Consider the following 22,362-nt stretch of genomic DNA (forward strand, 5'->3'; position numbering starts at 1 on the left):
TTATTTGGCCATCCTGAAGTCATCAAATATTGGTCTTCTATATGTGGCATTTTTAGGCATTTTCTCAGGAACATGAAAAATCTTTGTGTACAATATTCTTAACCTCTCTTGTGAACTCTCACATACAGTCAATCATTCTTTTACTAATTTTTAAAAGTAAATTCTCAATTATGTTTTCTAATCACATTTTTAGAGACAGCTTCTACAGTATAGACAAAAAGCACAAACGGTGTTCAGAGAAGGGAGATACCATTTTGTACTGGAATGGCAGATAATACATTATAAAGGACTTGGGGAGACCCTGAAAGATAGGTACTATTGAAAAGTATGAGAGTTCAGGGAGAGCTGTAGGAGAAAAGGCATCAAGAGAGGAAGGCATGAGCCTATTAACGGAGGGAACAGTGGTGCCTGGTCCACCTTAGAGGAAGGTTAATACTGGCAATCACGGACTGTTAGATTACCTACGAGAAAGTTTATGACCTTATAGCAGCCATTCTGGTTGAATGCTCTCAGCTGGGCTCTAGGCACAGTTGCTTTCAGACATTTGTTTGGCAGCAATACACAGTAAGAAATGGATTTTAAATAGCCACACAATACACACATGATGTATTATGTCTACATTTCAAGAAACAGGCTTACTCTAATTACAGTCTAAGTGCTCTGATACTTTCTATTGAATTCAATTTCATTTAAGAATGCTGTTACCCACTGAACTTATTTCAGTACCCGATACCCCAGTAACCGGCGTGACCTTCAGTTTGAAAAATACTGTCCACGGAAGTGGTTCTTAAAAAGAGGTGATTTTGCCCCCCAGTGGACATTTGGCAATATCTAGAAGCATTTTTGGTTCTCACAAATGGTGGGGACTGCGGTGGGGGAGGGCAGAGAGCTACTGGCATCTAGTGGGCAGAGGCCATGGATGCTATTAAACCTCAACGCACAAGTCAGCCCATGTCTCCTTCACCCCCCAACAACAAAAAATTATCCAGACCCAGTTATCAATAGTCTCAGGTTAAGAAAGTCTGTCCTATTCAACACAGTATTGGAAGTTCTGGCCAGAGAAATCAGGCAAGAGAAAGAAATAAAGGGTATTCAAATAGGAAGAGAAGACATCAAACTATCTTTGTTTGCAGATGACATGATCCTATATGCAGAAAATCCCATCATTTCTGCCCAAAAGCTTCTTAAGCTGATAAGCAACTTCAGCAAAGTCTCAGGATACAAAATCATTGTGCAGAAATTGCTAGCATTCCTATACACCAACAACAGGCAAGCTGAGAGCCAAATCAGAATGATCTCTCCTTCACAATTGCCACAAAATAATTAAGTGCCTAGGAATACAGCTAACAAGGGAAGTGAAGGAGGACCTCTTCAAGGAGAACTATAAACCGCTGTTCAATCAAATCAGAGATGACACAAACAAATGGAAAAAACATTCCATGCTCTTGAATACAAAGAATCAATATCATGAAAATGGCCATACTGCCCAAAGCAATTTATAGATTCAATGCTATTCCCGTTAAACTACCATTGACATTCTTCACATAACCAGAAAAAAAAAAACTATTTTAAAATTCGTATGGAACAATAAAAACAAGCCTAAATAGCCAAGACAATCCTAAGCGAAAGAACAAAGCTGGAGACATTATGCTACCTGACTTCAAACTATATACTACCTGGCCACAGTAACCAAAATAGCATGGTACTGGTACAAGAACAGACACATAGACCAACGGAACAGAATACAGAACCCAGAAATAAGACTGCACACCTACAACCATCTGACCTTTGACAAACATGATAAAACAAGCAATGGGGAAAGGATTCCTTGTGTAATAAATGGTGCTGGGAGAACTGGCTAGCTATATGCAGAAAATTGAAACTGGACCCCTTCCTTACACCATATACAAAAATTAACTCAAGATGGATTAAAGACTTAAATGTGTAAAAAGTAAAGTAGAGGTTTCTCTTCAAAGACTTTCCTCCCCATCTAGGAATAAACAGTAACTTGTCTTAGAAGCAAAATTTATTCAAAGACCTGTGCTAACATTCTTTTTTTTTTTTTTGAGATGGAGTCTCGCTCTGTCACCCAGGCTGGAGTGCAGTGGCATGATCTCTGCTCACTGCAAGCTCCGCCTCCTGGGTTCATGCCATTCTCCTGCCTCAGCCTGCCAAGTGTCTGGGACTACAGGCGCCTGCCACCACGCCCAGCTAATTTTTTTGTATTTTTAGTAGAGACGGGGTTTCACCGTATCAGCCAGGATGGTCTCGATCTCCTGACCTCGTGATCCTCCCGCCTCGCCCTCCCAAAGCGCTGGGATTACAGGCGTGAGCCACCGCGACCGGCGACCTGTGCTAACATTCTTAAATATCTGCGTACTTTATGTTATTTCCCCCCAGAATTTAGCCTAAATATTTGCCCTGGCATGCTTATACTGGTCCAAGCAAGCATTAGGTCATAGCCTGTTCCTCTTCCTTATTTGAAGGTGTTTTTACCTTTCTCAGCATTCCACAAGTTACTTCCTCCTTCCTTTGTTCTCCTCTGCCTATGCCTCTTTTAAAACGTTCTAAGTTGCTAGCCAATCGGGACAAATACAGAATGTGAGGTCCTGTTCCAGCCAATGGAAACTGGACACAGCAGTAGGATGGACGCATCAGGTTATAAATGACCCTGTCTCCTTTGTTCGGTGTACTCTCATGGGAAAACTGCTGGCGAGTGTACCCTTTATGCAGAACGTATAAAAATGGCCTTGCTGAGGAAATTAAATTTATGTTCAAGTGCTATTTCTTTATGGCACTGGGGAACAAGCATTTCAAACAAACGCAAAACCCCAAACTGTAAAAAACCCAGAAGAAAATCTAGGCAATGCCTTTCAGGACATAGACATGGGCAAAGATTTCATAATGAAGATGCCAAAAGCAATTGCAAGAAAAGCAAAAATTAACAAATGAGATCTAATTAAACTAAAGAGCACAGCAAAAGAAACTATCATCAGCGTGAACAGACAACCTACAGAATGGGAGAAAATTTTTGCAATCTATCCATCTGACGAAGGGCTAATATCCAGGATCTACAAGGAACTTAAACAAATTTACAAGAAAAAAAACAAAAAACTCCATTAAAAAGTGGGCAAAGGACATGAACAGACACTTCTCAAAAGAAGACATACATGCAGCCAACAAACATGTGAAAAAAATCACAACATCACTGATCATTAGAGAAATGCAAATCAAAACCACAATGAGATACCATCTCACACCAGTCAGAAAGGTGATTATTATTATTTTTTTTACCTTTTTTAAAAATGTATTTATTTATTTACTTTTATTATACTTTAAGTTCTAGGGTACATGTGCACAACATGCAGGTTTGTTACATATGTATACATGCACCATGTTGATGTGCTGCACCCATTAACTCGTCATTTACATTAGGTATAGCTCCTAATACTATCCCTCCCCACTCTTCCCACCCCATGATAGGCCCCAGTGTGTGATGTTCCCCTTCCTGTCTCCAAATGTTCTCATTGTTCAATTCCCACCTATGAGTGAGAACATGTGGTGCTTGGTTTTTTGTCCTTGCGATGATTTGCTGAGAATGATGGTTTCCAGCTTCATCCATGTCCCTACAAAGGACATGAACTCATCATTTTTTATGGCTGCATAGTATTCCATGGTGTATATGTGCCACATTTTCTTAATCCAGTCTATCAGTGATGGACATTTGGGCTGGTTCCAAGTCTTTGCCATTGTGAATAGTGCCGCAATAAACATACGTGTGTATGTGTCTTTATAGCAGCGTGATTTATAATCCTTTGGGTATATACCCAGTAATGGGATGGCTGGGTCAAATGGTATTTCTAGTTCTATATCCTTGAGGAATCGTCACACTGTCTTCCACAATAGTTGAACTAGTTTACAGTCCCACCAACAGTGTAAAAGTGTTCCTATTTCCCCACATCCTCTCCAGCACCTGTTGTTTCCTGACTTTTTAATGATTGCCATTCTAACTGGCATGAGGTGGTATCTCATTGTGGTTTTGATTTGCATTTCTCTGATGGCCAGTGATGATGAACATTTTTTCATGTGTCTGTTGGCTGCATAAATGTCTTCTTTTGAGAAGTGTCTGTTCATATCCTTTGCCCACTTTTTGATGGGGTTGTTTTTTTCTTGTAAATTTGTTTGAGTTCATTGTAGATTCTGGATATTAGCCCTTTGTCAGATGAGTAGATTGCAAAAATTTTCTCCCATTCTGTAGGTTGCCTGTTCACTCTGATGGTAGTTTCTTTTGCTGTGCAGAAGCTCTTTAGTTTAATTAGATCCCATTTGTCAATTTTGGCTTTTGTTGCTATTGCTTTTGCTGTTTTAGACATGAAGTCCTTGCCCATGCCTATGTCCTGAATGGCATTGCCTAGGTTTTCTTCTAGGGTTTTTATGGCTTTAGGTCTAACATTTAAGTCTTTAATCCATCTTGAATTGATTTTTGTATAAGGTGTAAGGAAGGGATCCAGTTTCAGCTTTCTACATATGGCTAGCCAGTTTTCCCAACACCATTTATTAAATAGGGAATGCTTTCCCCATTTCTTGTTTTTGTCAGGTTTGTCAAAGATCAGATGGTTGTAGATGTGTGGTATTATTTCCGAGGGCTCTGTTCTGTTCCATTGGTCTATATCTCTGTTTTGTACCAGTACCATGCTGTTTTGATTACTGTAGCCTTGTAGTATAGTTTGAAGTCAGGTAGCACGATGCCTCCGGCTTTGTTCTTTTGGCTTAGGATTGACTTGGTGATGCGGGCTCTTTTTTGGTTCCATATGAACTTTAAAGTAGTTCTTTTCCAATTCTTTGAAGAAAGTCATTGCTAGCTTGATGGGGATGGCATTGAATCTATAAATTACCTTGGGCAGTATGGCCATTTTCATGATATTGATTCTTCCTATCCATGAGCATGGAATGTTCTTCCATTTGTTTGTGTCCTCTTTTATTTCATTGAGCAGTGGTTTGTAGTTCGCCTTGAGGAGATCCTTCACATGCCTTGTAAGTTGGATTCCTAGGTATTTTATTCTCTTTGAAGCAATTGTGAATGGGAGTTCACTCATGATTTGGCTCTCTGTTTGTCTTATTGATGTATAGGAATGCCTGTGATTTTTGCACATTGATTTTGTATCCTGAGACTTTGCTGAAGTTGCTTATCAGCTTAAGGAGATTTTGGGCTGAGATGATGGGGTTTTCTAAATATACAGTCATGTCATCTGCAAAAAGGAACAATTTGACTTCCTGTTTTCCTAATTGAATACCCTTTATTTCTTTCTCCTGCCTGATTGCCCTGGCCAGAACTTCCAACACTATGTTGAACAGGAGTGGTGAGAGAGGGCATCCCTGTCTTGTGAGAATGGTGATTATTAAAAAGTAAAGAAACAACAGACACTGGAAAGGTTGTGGAGAAAAAGGAATTTTTTTTATTATACTTTAAGTTTTAGGGTACATGTGCACAACATGCAGGTTTGTTACATATGTATACATGTGTCATGTTGGTGTGCTGCACCCATTAACTCATCATTTATATTAGGTATATCTCCTAATGCTATCCCTCCCCACCCCACAATAGGCCCCAGTGTGTGATGTTGGCCTTCCTGTGTCCAAGTGTTCTCACTGTTCAATTCCCACCTGTGAGTGAGAACATGCGGTGTTTGGTTTTTTGTCCTTGTGATAGTTTGCTGAGAATGATGGCTTCCAGCTTCATCCATGTCCCTACAAAGGACATGAACTCATCTGAAAAAGGAATGCTTTTACACTGTTGGTGGGAGTGTAAATTAGTTCAACCACTGTCAAAGACAGTGTGGCGATTCCTCAAAGACGTAGAGGCAGAAATACCATTTGATCCAGCAATCCCATTACTGGGTATATACTCAAAAGAATAGGAATTATTCTATTATAAAGGTATAGAGACACATGTGTTCATTGCAGGACTATTCCCAATAGCAAAGACATGGACTCAACCTAAATGCCCACCAATGATAGACTGGATAAAAAAAATGTGGTACATATACACCATGGAATACTATGTACCCATAAAAAGAATAAGATCATTTCCTTTCTAGGGACATGGATAGAGCTGGAAGCCATTATCCTCAGCAAACTAATGAAGAAACAGAAAACCAAATACCGCATGTTCTCACTTATAAGTGAGAGCTGAATGTTGAGAACACATGGACACATGGTGGGGAACAATACACACTGAGGCCTGTTAGAGGGTGGGGCTGGGAGGAGGGAGAGCATCAAGAGGAATAGCTAATGGATACTGGGCTTAATACCTAGGTGATGGGATGATCTGTACAGCAAACCACCATGGCACATATTTACCTATGTAACAAACCTGCACATCCTGCACAGGTACCCCTAAACTTAAAATAAAAGTTGGAAATTAAAAAAAAAGAAATTCTGTTAGAGAGAACCCATTAATAGAATGGAGGGGTTAGCTCCAGAAATTATATTTCTGTTTTCCTTAGCAACCGAGACTCAAGTAGCTTTGTATTGCCATTCTCCAACTTCCAATGAGTAGAGCTGGATAAGAATTTACTACCTTTTTTAAAATTACTAGGTGCCCTTAGTTCCCTTCCATAACACAAATGTACAAAGACAAGAAGTTAAAAATCCTGGAGCTGTTAATTCAAATACCACTTCCTATATTATTCTTAGAAATATATCCTAAGATGGTTAAGCTATCACTGTACAAATTCTAAACTTCATGAACTGGCTATACAATGATTAGCTATGTGTAGTCGACATTTTTTAAAAATTCCTCATTGGTGTTCTATTTGGATGGCTTTGCACATACCAGTATGCCCTTCCTGAGGCCATGAGTAACACTAAACATGTTAACTGCTATACATTTTGTGACATTGTAGAACCATGAAGTTAACACTGGAGGATAGAACAGGGAAATGGATGTAATAAAGAAAAGGCCATGGTTTCTTCTATTGAGGAATTTACAATATGGAAAGACAAAAATTTGGAAAGCCAAAATACATTCAAAGGAAATAATTCATTCACAGAGCAGCATATGAAGAAGTGCTCATTAAGTACTTCTCTCTTTCTCTCTCTCTCCCCTTGCACTTGAGAAAGCAAGCTAACATATTGTGAATAGCCTTTAGAGAGGCACATGTAGCAAGAAACAAATGTTTTTAGTGATCTACAGCCATCAGAGACCTAAGGCCTGCCAATAGCCACATAAGTGAACTTTGACCTGGAATTTCTAATGCCTGTCAACAGCCACGTGAGTGAGCTTAGAACTGGATCTTCTTCCAGTGAAACATTGTGAGGGCTGTAGCCCCAAGCAATACCTTGAGTGCAGCCTTATGAGAGACCCAGAGCCAGAGGATCTAGTTAAGCTGGGCCTAGAAACTGAAATAAATGTTTGTGGTTTTAAGTCAATTATTGTGAGGTAATTTGTTACATAGAATAGATAACTAATACAGACTATTAAATTCTCCAACTATGCTTGTGGAATTATCTATTTTGCCATTAAATTTTGTCAACTACTGCCTCATGTATTTTGAAGCTCTCTCGTGGGACACACATTTATGATTGTTACATCTTCCTGACGAATTTTTATCGTTATGAAATGTTCCTCTTTATCTCTTATAATATATTTCATCTTGAAATCTCTTTCATCTGATCAAATGACCATTCTCATCTTCTTATGCTTATTATTTGTAAAGCATATTTTTATATCCATTTACTTTCAACCTATACCTTTTTTTTAAAGTGCATCTCTTTTAGATGGTATACAGTTGAGTCTTGTTTTCTTTTTACCCATTTTGGCAATTTATTTGGAATATTTAGATAAGTAATTTTTAAGGCAAAATTATTGACATATGTTTGAGTCCACCAATTTTTTGTGTTTTTAGTTTGCATCCTCTGCTTTTTGTTCCTCTTTTCTTCCCTTTTATCGACTTATTTGATTTTATTAGAATTACATTATTATTTCCTGATAAATATTTACTTAAAATTCTTTGCATTTTATTTATTTTTAATTTCATTTGTTTGTTTGTTTATTTATTTATAGAGATGAGGTCTCACTCGGTTACCCAGGCCAGGCTGGAATGCAGTGGTGAAATAATAGCTCACTGCAGCCTCTACCTCCTGGGTTCACGTGATCCTCCCACCTCAGCTCCCAAGTAGCTGGGACTGCAGGTGCATGCCACCACACACTGCTAATTTTTTTTTTTTTTTTTTTTTTTTTTTGTAGAGATGGGGGTCTCACTTTGTTGCCCATGCTGGTCTTGCAGTCCCTTAAGTTCTCACCTTGGCCTCCCAGAAGTGTTGGGATTACTGGTGTGACCTGCCTGCATTTTATTTCTTAATGATTTCCCTAGAGCTTATGTTATTAATCTCTAATTCTATAGTCTGTTTATAGTTAATAATGTATTCTCTGCTATCATTGTCATATGTATTATATGTATGTACATTACAATATAAGACAATGTTATTTTGCACTGAACAGTTATGTGGTTTATAAAGCAATTAAGAAGAAAAGAGCAAATTTTTTTTTAAATAGTCCTTGTATTTAGCCAGATAGTTACTGTTCTGATGCAGTTGATTCTTTTCTAATGATCTAAATTTCCATCTGGAATTATTTCCCTTTAACCTGAAGAACCACCTTCAGCATTTCTTGTAATGCAGACCTGGCATTATCTTTGTTTTCTTTTACCTGAAAATGTCTTTATTTTCCTTTTACCTGAAAATGTCTTTATTTTCCTTTCATTTTTAAAGAGTTGTTTTGCTGAATATAGAACTATAGGTTTATAGTTTTATTTTAACACTTAAATATTTCTGCTTCATTATCTTGTGGCCTCCCTTGTTTCTGATGAAATTGGGTGTTAAGTAGATCTGTCCCCCATTGTCTCTGTCCCCCACCCCCGCTGTCTCCCATCCCCAGCAGCCCCGGCCCCTGTTTCTTCCCATTGCATCTTGCTCTTTTTGCTTTCAAGATTTGCTCTTTATCTTTGAATTTCTTTTTTTCTTTCCAACTCATATTTTAGGTGCAGGGGGTACATATGCAGGATTATCATATGGGTAAATTGAGTGTTGTAAAGGCTTGGTGTACAGATTACTTTGCCACCCAGCTAATAAGCATAGTACCTGATAGGTAGATTTTCGATTCTCACCCTTTTCCCACCTTCACCATCAAGTAGGCCCCAGTGTCTGTTGTTCCTGTGTTTGTGTCCATGTGTTCTCATTGTTTAGCTCTCACTTACACGTGAGAACACACGGTATTTGTTTTTTGTTCCTGTGTTAGTTCTCTTAAGATAATGGACTCCACCTCATTCATATTGCTGCAAAGAACATGATCTCATTCTTTTTTTATGGCTACATAGTATTCCTAGAAACATCTTTGACTTTCAATAGTTTGACTGTGATACTCCTTGGCATGAACTTCTTTTTTGTTTACTCTGCATGGTATTCATTGAGTATCTCGAATCTTCCAGTTTCTGTTTTTCATCAAATTTGGAAAATTTTGAGCTACTATTTCTGAAGATTTTTTTCTGCCCCATTCTTTCTCATCATCTTTTGATATTCCATTTACACATATGTCAAATCATTTGATAACACCTAAGAGTTATCTGTCTCAGTCTATTGTTTTTCTCTCTGCATATCACATAAGGTTTTTTTTTTTTTTTGAAACGGAGTTTCGCTCTTGTTGCCCAGACTGGAGTGCAATGGTGCATTCTTGGCTCACTGCAACCTCTGCCTCCCAGGTTCAAGCGATTCTTCTGCCTCAGCCTCCCGAGTAGCTGGAATTTTAGGCACATACCACCGCGCTAATTTTGTGTTTTCAGTAGAGACGGGGTTTCTCCTTGTTGGTCAGGCTGGTCTCGAACTCCTGACCTCAGGTGATCTGCTCGCCTTGGCCTCCCAAAGTGCTGGGAATACAGGCATGAGCCACCGTGTCTGGCCTCACATAAGGTTATTTTGATTGATCTGTCTTCAAGTATATTTACTTGTTCCTCTGTCGTTTCATTTGGCTTAGTCTATTGTGAACTTTTAATTTCAGAAAGTATATCTTTTAATTTTAGAATTTCCATTTAATTTGATTTTATTGTTTCTCATTCTCTATTGAGATTTCTTATATTTTTGCTGAGACTTTTACTTATTAAAACCATATTTTGTTTATTTCATTGAGGGTGGTCATTATAACCACTTTAAAATATTTGTTTAATAATTCCAACAACTGCTTTATCTTGGGGTCAGGCTCAACTGATTATTTTTTCTCTTTAGGCTATGTTCTATTTTCTTAGTTCTTTATATGCCTAGCAATTTTCTGCTATATCCTGGATACAATGAATGTTAAATTATGAAGATTTGGGATTCTCTTATTTTTCTCTGATGAGCGTTGTTTCTTTTGTTTTAGGAGGTGATTTTTTTCGGTGGGAGGTGGGGCTGGGCTTGAACTTCAAACGTTACTTTTTGGGCAGCATCTCCATTATCTGCTCAGATTGAATTTAAATATGTCTGTGTGCAGGAATTGCCCATGAGTTGTCAGTTTGCAACCTCTATATTAGAATGTTATGGTCTTTAATTGAGATGCCTTTAGTCTGTTCTACAAATGCCTGATTCAGAGATCACTAAAAAATGTGGGTAGACAGAATTTGGATATGTGTTCTCTGGTTCTTTCTCAGGTAGGATTCTCCCCATGGCTTCAGCACTCAGTTTATTGGATTCAATTTTTTGGTTTCACAAGTCAGAAGACAAATCCCAGCCAATTCATACACCAAGCCTGAGCCACACAGAATTTACGCATGTAACAAACCTGCACATGGACTGCCTGAACTTAAAATAAAAGTAGGGAAAAAGAGTAGGGAACAAATGATCAAAATAAAATAAAACATTCAGAACACACGCAAGAAGGAAAGTGATCACATCTGTCATGCATCAACTTATGTTTTCCCTTTGAAACTTTGCATACATTGATTACAGAGCATACCTATCTGGTTGGCTCAGGAGAGGAAGGTTGGGCTGATTTAGTCTTTTCCAGACAGAGGCATGAAAGTCTCTTTCTCTCTTGTGAAGCAGACATCAACCCAACTGCATATGAGAAGAGCGCATAGAGGGAGCCAAGTTGGGGAGATCTGACTGTCTCCTCCTGTTCTGGCCCACGATCTGTACCTCACACCTTTACCCACTGCTAATCTCGATTATGGAATAGGAACCATAGCATGGCACAGATAACAATCCTTGTGCACCAGGAACTAATTCACATGGATCAGAAAAGCCCAGGGATATGGGGATTGTGCTAAAAGGAGCAGCAGTGGCATTCCTGAACACTGAGAAGAATGTTTCCAACATCTGAAGAGATGCTACATTTTCCAGCCTACTAGGCTGAAAGATAAAAACAACTTTTGTTGACTCCTCTGAAAACTTGAGAATTTAACTGAAATATGTAAATGAAATTTTGAATACATATGAAATGTGAGGCCTTCTCCTGATATTTGGTCCATAAATTATGTTCCACCAGAGTTTAGATCATAAAATTTTTCCATTGCAGACAAACTACTGGTCTTTCTGTTCCCATAAATTATAAACCTAAGATGTGTCAAATTATGTAATGAAAACCAAATAGAAATTTGTTCTTTAAGGAACTTCATAATAAAAAACAAAACAAACAAACAAATGAGCCAAGCATGGTGTGCACACCTGTAGTCCTAGCTACTTGAGAGGCTGAGGTGGGATGATTGCTTGAGCCCAAGAGCTATGATCATGCCACTGCACTCCAGCCTTGGTGACAGAGCAAGACCTCATCTCTAAAAGAAAACAAAAGTATAATAAACTTATGAGTCCCTCTATTCAGCATAAAAAAATTACCATAACTTCCCAATTATGTTCCATTTTTCTTTTTTTTTACTGGAATATTTCTAGAGAAATCCAAGCTATCATATCACTTTATCCTAAATACTTTAGACTCCTATATGTCTATAACCAATAAACATTTTTTCTTGTTTATCTTACTACTTATCCATTATTACAAATAAATAAATTAATAATTATTCTCCGTCATCATTTAATATATGTTTTATATTCTAAATTTCCTACACTATATCAAAAATAGCTTTTAATTGTTGTGTTTGTTTCAGGATCCAAACAAAGTCCACTTCTGACTTTCAGAGATTCTACCACAAAAATATCTTATTTCTACAATTGCCACCTTCCCTCACCTAGTTTTCATGTCATTTCATTAAGTTATTGGAGAAATTAGATCAATTGACTTGTAGAATGTCCTACACTGTTGACTTGGTATCATCTAACTTGTTTCTCTATCCGCCATATTTCCTATTAAACTGAAAGTCAGATCCAGAGGCTTGCTTAAATTCAGCTTGAATTCCTTGGGCATGATGCTTCAGAGGGAGTGCTGTGTATTTCCTCTGCATTGTGCTATGATATCTCGTAGTCCCCTGTTAATGATGGTAATTAAAATTGATGAGTGAGTTCCTGTGTTATCAGTCCAATTCGTTCATTGCATAATCCCCATAGCCTTTCTCCTAATGGTTTTAGCATCCGCTGATGATTGTTACCAAGATCCATTATTTCACTAGATGTTGCAAAATGAAACATAATAAAACAAAACAAAATGATTTCTTAATTCTATCATTCTTCTACTTTTAAAAGCTTGTATTTGTCTACAAAGAAAGAATTTCTCCAGTCAACTATTTGTGTTCCCTGAAAGAAGGTTTATTCAGAAAAAAAAGTGTTTTTTTGAATATCAATTTTCAAAATAAAAGGTTGGTAGTCGAGTCAGAAAAATCTAAGTGTGGAGTGCACTTAGCTGCTGACTAACAATTGCAGAGATGGGAATGTACTTATCTCCCTTCCACCAGGTAAACATGTACTTCCCATCCAACAGACACTTTTGACCACTCTCCACTACATTCAAGTATTCACTTTTTGTTTTACGCCTGAGTTTTATATTTGTTTTCTTCAGTGGGATGGAGGAGAGAGTTGTCAGGCAGGGTAATAATATACCATACCTAGAAGTGAAATTCTCTGTAGTTTAAATTTTTTAAATGAATACTTCCAAACATAAACAAAAATAGAAAATTGTACAATGGACCCACATATACTAATCACCAGACTCAGTCATTATCAAGATTTGCCTCACTTGCCACATCTATCTCTTTTTGTTGTTTCTCATTTTTCATAAGTATTTAAGACAAGTCTCAGACATCACATAATTTCACCTCTACATACAATCATGGATACTCTGTTACAAAACCCTTATTTATGGTTAGTGAGAATGTGAATGAGTACAGTCATTATGGAAAACAGTATGGAAGGCTCTCTAAAACTAAAAATAGAACTACCATACAATACAGTGCTTCACCCACATTTGTTGCAGCAGTATTCCCATGGCCAAGATATGGAATTAATTTAAGTGTCCATCAATATATGAATGGATAAAGGAAATTTTGTATACATACACTGGAATCTATTCAGCCGTTAGAAAACAATGAAATCCTGTCATTTGCAGCAATATTGATGGAACTAGATGTCATTATGTTAAGTAAAATAAGCCAGGAATAAAAAGACAAATATCACACATTTTCACTCATATGTGGGAGCTAGAAAAGTTGATCTCATGGAGTTAGAATGTAGAGTGATAGTTGTCAGAGGCTGGGAAGGGTAGGGTAGATGAAAAAAGTTTGGTTAATGGGTACAAACAGTTAGATAAAAGGAATACATTCTAACTTTTAACAGCACAGCAGGATTACTATCATTAATAATAATTTATTGTATATTTCAAAACAGCTAGAAGAGAAGACTTAAGTGTTCCCAACACACACACACACAAAGATACATGTTTGAGGTGATGGATAGCGTAAATACCCTGATTAGATCATTACATATTGTATGCATGTATCAAAATATCACATATACCTCACAAGTATGTATTATTATTTTGTATCAATAAATAATCTAATATCTTGTCTACAAGTAAATGTTCCTGGTTATTTAAAAATGTGTGCTCTAATTAGGATTGAAACAAAATTTATAAATTCCACTTAATTGATACCTCTTTGGTCTTTGTGAATCTAGAACAGTATTTTCTCTCACCTTTATTTTCCCTGCCATTGACTAGTTAGAGAAACCACAACAGTTGTTCTTATGGAATATCCCACTTTCTGGATTTGTCTATGTCCTTAGTTTCTCTGTCTTCCTTATTTTTATAAATGAAAGTTAACTCTGGGGACTTAATTACACTCAGCTTCAACTTCCTGGGAACAGTACTTCACAGATGGTGCTGTGTGCCTGACATCACAATGTCTGGATAACCTAACAATTTTTACATTTCACTCTAAACCAGAAGTCACAAACTGACAACACACAGCCAAATTTTTCACATAAACACATTTGAATTTAAGTGTCAGTTGTTAATTCTTGTTTTTCTTGCACAATTGTTTTTCCTATAGTAATTGAAAGGAAAATAAAAAATAATAACTTTCTGTAGCTGTATCTCAGTCAAAAGCAGGAAAATGGAAGATCACATTCATAGTAGTCCATTTTCATGCTGCTGAGAAAGACATACCCGAGACTGGGAAGAAAAAGAGGTTTAATTGGACTTACAGTTCCACATGGCTGGGGAAGCCTCAGAATCATGGTGACATCTTTCGGGTTCCTTTTGATGGCTTCTGTATAATGCTTTACGGCGTGGGGATAGTCCCCTTTCTGAAAACACTCGTTGCCTTTGTTCTTCTCCTCCAAAGCCAGGTCGGGGTTTATGTAGGCCAGCCGTTCTTGCTCCTTCAGGATTTTCTCTGCCTGCTGGCATTTCTTGAGCACATCTGGAGTTCGGTGCTCTGCCAGAGACTTGTTATAGAAATGGATGGCATCCTTGTACTTTTCTTCTTTGAAGTAGGAGTTGCCAATTCGAGCACACACTTCGGCAATCTGTAGATAGTCTCTGTTTTCTCTCCCCCCTTCAATGGACTTCTCACAAAGCTCCCGGCATTTATTGCAGTAGCCCTTTTCAAATTATACCGCTGCTTGATTGGTAATGTAAGTCATGACGCTGGGGTCCAGCTCCTTGGCTTTGTCGTAATGCTTCAAGGCTGTCAGTGTTTCTTCTTGTAGGCATTGTTCCTCAGCTCTTTTTCTTTCAGTGCCTGCTTCTTATTCTCTGGAAGATCTTCCATTGGCTCTGGCTTGGTCTCCTTTTTGGGAAGGGGTGGTGGTGAAGATGTTGCAACCTCTTCCTCCTCATCCATACTGCCCCGAGCGACCTCAAGGAGGACACTGAGAGTGGTCATGATCCGGGGATCTTGTAGTTTCGTGCCCAGACCAGAAGGCTTGTTTTGTAGTTGCTCTATCAGCTCCCGGTAGGTAGGATCACTGAGCAGTGTCCTTGTCCTGGGATCACTCTCCAACTTCTGATACAGATTGGGCATGTTGAAAGCATTCATAAATTTTCTCTCTGCCAACCTGGCCTCCATATTCTGTAAACCCTTTTTCAGTTGAGGGTTATTTACCTCGTGTTTTAAGCGCTCCTCGTAGGTTCGCTTGGTTTCTTCAAATCGGTTTAAGAACCCTAGAGCTGCTGGTTTTCGTGAACAGTCCTTGCCCCAGTCAAGCTTTTAGGTCGACGGTCTTGCAGCCATCCTTGTAAGCCTTCTGGTAGTCTCTTTTCTTGGCATAGGTGGCAGAACAGTTGCTGTAGAGCACTTGGTTGTGGGGATCCAGCTTAATGGCTTCGGAGTAGTACTGTAAGGCATTGTCGATGTTGCCCATGCCCAGGGCCTTGTTGCCCTTGTCTTTCAGCTCATTGACCTGCTTCATAGCACAGCGCGGCCAGGAACCCCGCTGAATCGAATCTGTCTACTCCACGTTCCCAACCCAGTCTCTGGTATTTCTTCATAGCAGTGTGAGAAGGAACTAATACAGTAAATTGGTTCTGAGGTAGTGGGGTGCTGCTATATGGATACCTGAAATGTGGAAGCAACTTTGCAAGTGGGTAACAGGCAGAGGTTGGAACAGTTTGGAGGGCTCAGAAGAAGACAGGAAAGTGCGGGAAAGTTTGGAACTTCCTAGAGACTTGGAGGGCTCCAAAGACAGGAAGATGTGGGAAAGTTTGGAACTTCCCAGAGATTTGTTGAATGGCTTTGACCAAAATGCTGATAGTGATATGGACAATTAAGTCCAAGCTGAATTGGTCTCAGATGGAGATGAGGAACTTATGGGAAACTGGAGTAAAGGTCACTCTTGCTATGCTTTAGCAAAGAGACTGGCGGCATTTTGCCCCTGATCTAGAGATCTCTGGAACTTTGAACTTGAAAGAGATGATTTAGGGTATTGGTGAAAGAAATGTCTTAAGTGGTAAAGTATTCAAGAGGAAGAAGAACATATAAGCTTGAAAAATTTGCAGCCTGACAATACAACAGAAAAGAAAAACCCATGCAGATCACGAGGTCAGCAGATAAAGACCATCCTAGCCAAAATGGTGAAACCTCGTCTTTACTAAAAATACAAAAATTAGCTGGGCATGGTGGTTCGTGCCTGTAGTCCCAGCTACTTGGGAGGCTGAGGCAGGAGAATTGCTTGAACCTGGGAGGCGGAGGCTGCAGTGAGCCGAGATCATGCCACTGCACTCCAGCCTGGGTGACAGAGCAAGACTCTGTCTTAATAATAATAATAATAATGATGTAGTAATAATAAATAATAATTTAATAATAATAAATTCCTGGAAATAGATAAACCAAGAAGAAATAGAAACTCTGAACAGACCAGTAACAAGCAGCGAGATTGAAATTGTGATTAAAATAAACTGCTAAAAAAAAATCCAGGACCAGATGCATTCCCAGCTGCAGTCTATCAGACATTCAATTAAAGATTGGTACCAATAGTACTGAAACCATTTCAAAAGATACAGATTTAGGGAGTCCTCTCCAAATCAGTCTATGAAGCCAGTATCATCCTAATACCAAAACCAGGAAAGACATAACAAGGAAAGGAAACTATAGACCAATATCTCTGATGAACATAGATACAGAAATCCTCAACAAAATACTAGCTAACTGATTCCAACAGCGTATCCAAAATATATTCCACCGTAATCAAGTGGGTTTTACACTAGGGATGCAGGAATGGTTTAAAATGCAAAAGCCAGTAAATGTGATAAACCACATAAACAGAATTAAAACAAATATCATATAATCATCTCAACATATGCAGAAAATGCATCTGACAAAATCCGGCATCGCTTTATGCTTAAAACCCTCAGCAAAATTGGCATAGAAGGGACACACCTTAAAGTAATAAAAGCCACCTATGGTAAACCCACAGCCAACATTATACTGAATGGGGAAAAGTTGAAAGCATCCCCTGTGAGAACTGGAACAAGACAAGGATGCTCACTTTCACCACTTATATTTAACATAGTACTGGGATTCCTCAGACAAAAGAAAGAAATAAAGGGCATCCAAATTGGTAAAGTGATAAACTGTCACTGTCTGCTGATGATATGATCATATACCTGAAAAACCCTAAAGACTCATCCAAAAAGCTTCTAGGCATGATAAATGAATTCAGTAAAGTTTCAGGATAAAAAATCAACGTACACAAATTACTAGCACTGCTATACACCAATAGCAACCAAGCTGAGAATCAAATCAAGAACTAACTCCCTTTTACAATAGCTGCAAAAAATACATAAAATACTTAGGAATACACCTAACCAAGGAGGTGAAAGATTTCTGCAAGGAAAACTGCAAAACACTGCTGAAAGAAATCATAGATGACACAAACAAATGGAAATGCATCCCATGCTCATGAATGGGTAGAATCAATGCTGTGAAAATAACTATACTGCCAAAATCAATCTACAAACTTAATGCAATTTCCATCACAATACCATCATCATTCTTCACAGAACTAGAAAAAAATCCTAAAATACATATGGAACCAAAAAAAGAGCCTGTATAGCCAAAGCAAGGCTAAGCACTAAGAACAAATCTGGAGGCATCACATTACCTGACTTCAAACTATACTACAAGGCTCTAGTCACCAAAACAACATGGTATTGGTATAAAAATAGGCACATAGACCAATGGAACAGAACAGAGAATCCAGAAATAAAGCCAAATACTTACAGCCAACTGATCTTTGATAAAGCAAACCAAAGCATAAAGTGGGAAAAGGACTACCCTTTCAACAAATGATGCTGGGATAATTGGCAAGCCACATGTAGGAGAATGAAACTGCAGGGTCATCTCTCACCTTATAAAAAAAAAACAACTCAAGATGTATTAAAGACTCAAATCTGCGACCTCAAACCATCTAAATTCTAGAATATAACATAGAAAAAACTCTTCTAGACATTCGTTTAGGCAGAGAGTTCATGACCAACAACCCAAAAGCAAATGCAACCAAAACAAAGATAAATAGATAAGACCTTATTAAATTAAAAAGCTTCTTCACAGCAAAAGAAATAATCAACAGAGTAAACAGACAACCCACAGAGTGGGAGAAATTATTCACAAAGTATGCATCTGACAAAGGACTAATAATATCCAGAATCTACAAGGAAGTCAAATAAGCAAGAAAAAATAATAATCACATCAAAAAATGGGCTGAGGACATGAATAGACAATTCTCAAAAGAAGATATACAAATGGCCAACAAAGATATAAAAAATGCTTAACATTACTAATGACCAGGAAAATGCACATCAGAACCACAATGTGATACCACCTTACTCCTGTAAGAATGGCCATAATTAAAAAATAAAAAAATAATAGATGTTGGTATGGATGTGGTGAAAAGGGAACACTTTTACACTGCTTATGAGAATGTAAACTAGTACAACCATTATGGAAAACAGTATCAACATTCCTTAGAGAACTAAAAGTAGATCTACATTTTGATCCAGCAATCCCACTACTGGGTATCTACCCAGAGAAAAAGAAGCCATTATATGAAAAAGCCACTTGCACATGCATACTTATAGCAGCACAATTTACAATTGCAAAAATTCGGAACCAGTCCAAATTCCCATCATTCAATGAGTGGATAAAGAAATTGTGATATATATATATATATACCATACTATATATATATGTATAAACACACACCATACTATATATACACACACACACCATACCATATACATATATATACACCATACTATATATATATATATACACACACACGCACACCCACACACACAGACACCATGGAATACTACTCAGCCATAAAGAGGAAAGAAATAATAGCAGTCACAGCAACCTGGATGGGGTTGGAGACCATTATTCTAAGTGAAGTAACTCAGGTTGGAAAACCAAATATTGTATCTTCTCACTTATAGATGGGAGCTAAGCTATGAGGACGCAAAGGCATAAGAATAATGCAATAGATGTTGGGGACTCGGGGGAAAGAGTGGAAGGGGTGTATTAGTCTGTTCTCACACTGCTATAAAGAACTGCCTGAGACTGGGTAATTTATAAAGAAAAGAAGTTTAATTGACTCTCAGTTCCACATGACTGGGGAGGCCTCAGGAAACTTACAATCAGGGTGGAAGGGGAAGCAGGCACATCTTATGTGGCAGCAGGCAAGAGAGAGAGAGAGAGAGAGAGTATGTGAGAGAGAGCAGGGAAAACTGCCTTATAAACCATCAGATCTTGTGAGAACTTACTTGCTATCATGAGAACAGCATTGGGGAAACTGACCTTATGATTCAATCAACCCCCTCCCTCGACACATGGGGATTACAAGTCCCTTGCTCAACATCTGGGGATTACAATTTGAAATGAGATTTGGGTGGGGACACAGACCCAAGACAATCAAGGGGGCCGAGGGATAAAATGCTACACATTGGGTACAGTGTACACTGCTTGGGTGATGGGTACACCAAAGTCTCAGAAATCACCACTAAAGAATTATCTATGTAACCAAACACCGCCTACATTCCAAAAATGATAGAAATAATATTTTTTAAAAATTAAATAGGCTGGGCATGGCGGCTCATGCCTGTAATCCCAGCACTTTGGGAGGCTGAGGTGGGCAGATCACGTGAAGTCAGGAGTTTGAGACTAGCCTGGCCAACATGGTGAAACGCTGTGTTTAACAAAAATATAAAAATTAGCTGGGCATGGTGGTGGGCGCCTGTAATCCCAGCTACTTGGGAGGCTGAGGCAGAAGAATCACTTGAACCCAGGAGGCAGAGGTTGCAGTGAGCTGAGATTGCGCCATTGCACTCCAGCCTGGGTGACAAGAATGGAACTCTGTCTCAAAAAAAAAAATAATAATAATAAATAATTCAATAAACTTGTGATTGCATTATGAAGTTATTGTAGTGAGTTTTTCAGCTCTGTCAGATCAGTTTGGGTCATTCCCAAAATGGCTATTTCATCTTTCAGCTCCTGTATCATTTTATTGGATTCCTTAGAATCCTTGTATTGGGTTTCGACTTTCTCCTAACTCTCGATGATCTTTGTTCCTATGCAGATTCTAAGTTCTATGTCTTTCATTTCAGCTATTTCAGCCTGGTTAAGAACTATTGTTGGGGACCAGTGTGGTCATTTGGAGGTAAGAAGACACTCTGGATTTTTGAGTTGCCAGAGGTCTTGTGCTGGATCATTGTCATCTGTGTGGGGTGATGTTCCTTTAATCTTTGAATGTGCTCTCCTTCGGATGGTGTTTTTTGGTTTTATCTTCCTTGCTGCCCTTGAGGGTTTGATTGTGGTATAAGGTGGATTCAGTCAACTGGCTTTATTTTTTTTTTTTGAAGATTTCAGGGGCCCTAGGCTCAGCTCAGCAGTCCTGGCCTTCATGTTGTAACCCTGGGTGGGTTACGACTGGGCCCCTGGCTTTGTTCTCTGGCCCCTCAAGATTAGGAACCTGCTGTGCTGGAAGGGCCTAGGTGTTCCTGGTCCACTGGCAAGAACACTCTGATGGGGTAATGGCACAGAGTTTCATCCTTGCTTGTGCATACCACCAGCAGTGGTGTTGGCTCTGTTTTCTAAGACATGAAAAAATTAGGGGAAATTTGTTTAAAAATACAACCTTTCTATAATCTTGAAAATTAAAATTAAAATTAACAAAAAGAATTGACAATTTCCAAACTTTTAAAATTAGCAAAACTCCTTTAGGAATTTTACCATACATTTTATCACAATGTTTCATAAAGCTAAAGCATTAATGTTTCCCATATGCAATATTTTAACTTGCACTTTTTAAAGAGAAACAACTTTAAAAAAGCCATAAAGACATCATATGAACTGAGCTCTTACAAATATGGATTGTTGAAGAAGATACTTATTTTAAACTCATAAGGGATATAAATAAATATAAAACTTTAGTACCCAGGACATGCAAACCAGAATGATGATAAACGTAGGTTCCATATTAAACATCATGTTTCCAGTTCTTTCAGGAACAATATATTTATCTAGTTTCTAAATCGAGACAAAGGAAGTAAAAAGGAGAGGTGAATTACCAAAAAAGCATGTTATCAGTGTTCTCCTTTAGATTGTTTTTGAAAGCTTTTAAATACTGGGTGTGTAAGTTAAAGCTGCTTTTAGCACTTCCTCAACAGATCACCTTAGATTTTGCTAAACTTGGCACCATTATACGGGTCATATTTTCACACGGACGCACTCTTCCTGAACAGAGTGTATTTGACAGAAACAAGTTTTTCTTTCATGCCAGGCATTTGTGTGTTTGCTTTTTATAACAAACAGTAAGACAAAGCTCACCATTTTGGACTCTCTCCCAATATTTCCAATTTAGCTATGAAAACAAGATTTTTATTTCATGGTTTGGAGAACTGCACTTTAAAAGTTAACTCTTTGAGAGCACACAGGATTTTTTCCTCAAAATTCATTTTATATTCTTTGATTTGAATTTTGTTTGCATTTCTTTGGATATCACAAAGTCTATCCTCTCATCACATGAGTCGGTAAGGGAGATATTTTCATAAGTAGTCTTTTTTTTAACCTTACATGATTTAACATTTTACTATAGCTCTTTTTTTAACATATATTTTTGTTTGAGATGCTAAATCTGGTCTCCATAATCAGATTTGGGAGCAGCCTTTATTTTGTTGTTAGGTTTTTGGCAGAGTCTAGAAGTTCCCAAGCTGCCAAAGTTTTGTCTGAAAGCCTTTCAAGTTCAGCAGTTTTCATACTCTATCCTGTCACAATGAATAACATCTGCCCCCCAAAAAAGGCCAAGTTATTATGATAGGTTAGAATCTTAATAGTATTAGGAAAAAATCTTGCAAGGTTATATCTAGAATATGTATTCATATAAACCACAAGCCTAATTCCAGTAGTTGCAAGGACAGCATGTCATGCAGCCTGTATTCTCAGTCTTCCATAG

At 38.1% G+C, this 22,362-nt stretch overlaps 1 pseudogene; it reads right to left on the reverse strand.

Annotated features, from left to right (window-relative positions):
* Nucleotides 1-12,642: 12,642 nt before the first annotated feature.
* LOC100446078 (stress-induced-phosphoprotein 1-like) lies at nucleotides 12,643-15,825 on the reverse strand (annotated as a pseudogene).
* Nucleotides 15,826-22,362: the final 6,537 nt, after the last annotated feature.

The sequence above is a fragment of the Pongo abelii genome, chromosome X (genome assembly GCF_028885655.2).
Source record: "Pongo abelii isolate AG06213 chromosome X, NHGRI_mPonAbe1-v2.0_pri, whole genome shotgun sequence".
In the NCBI taxonomy this organism is placed as follows: Eukaryota; Metazoa; Chordata; class Mammalia; order Primates; family Hominidae; genus Pongo; species Pongo abelii.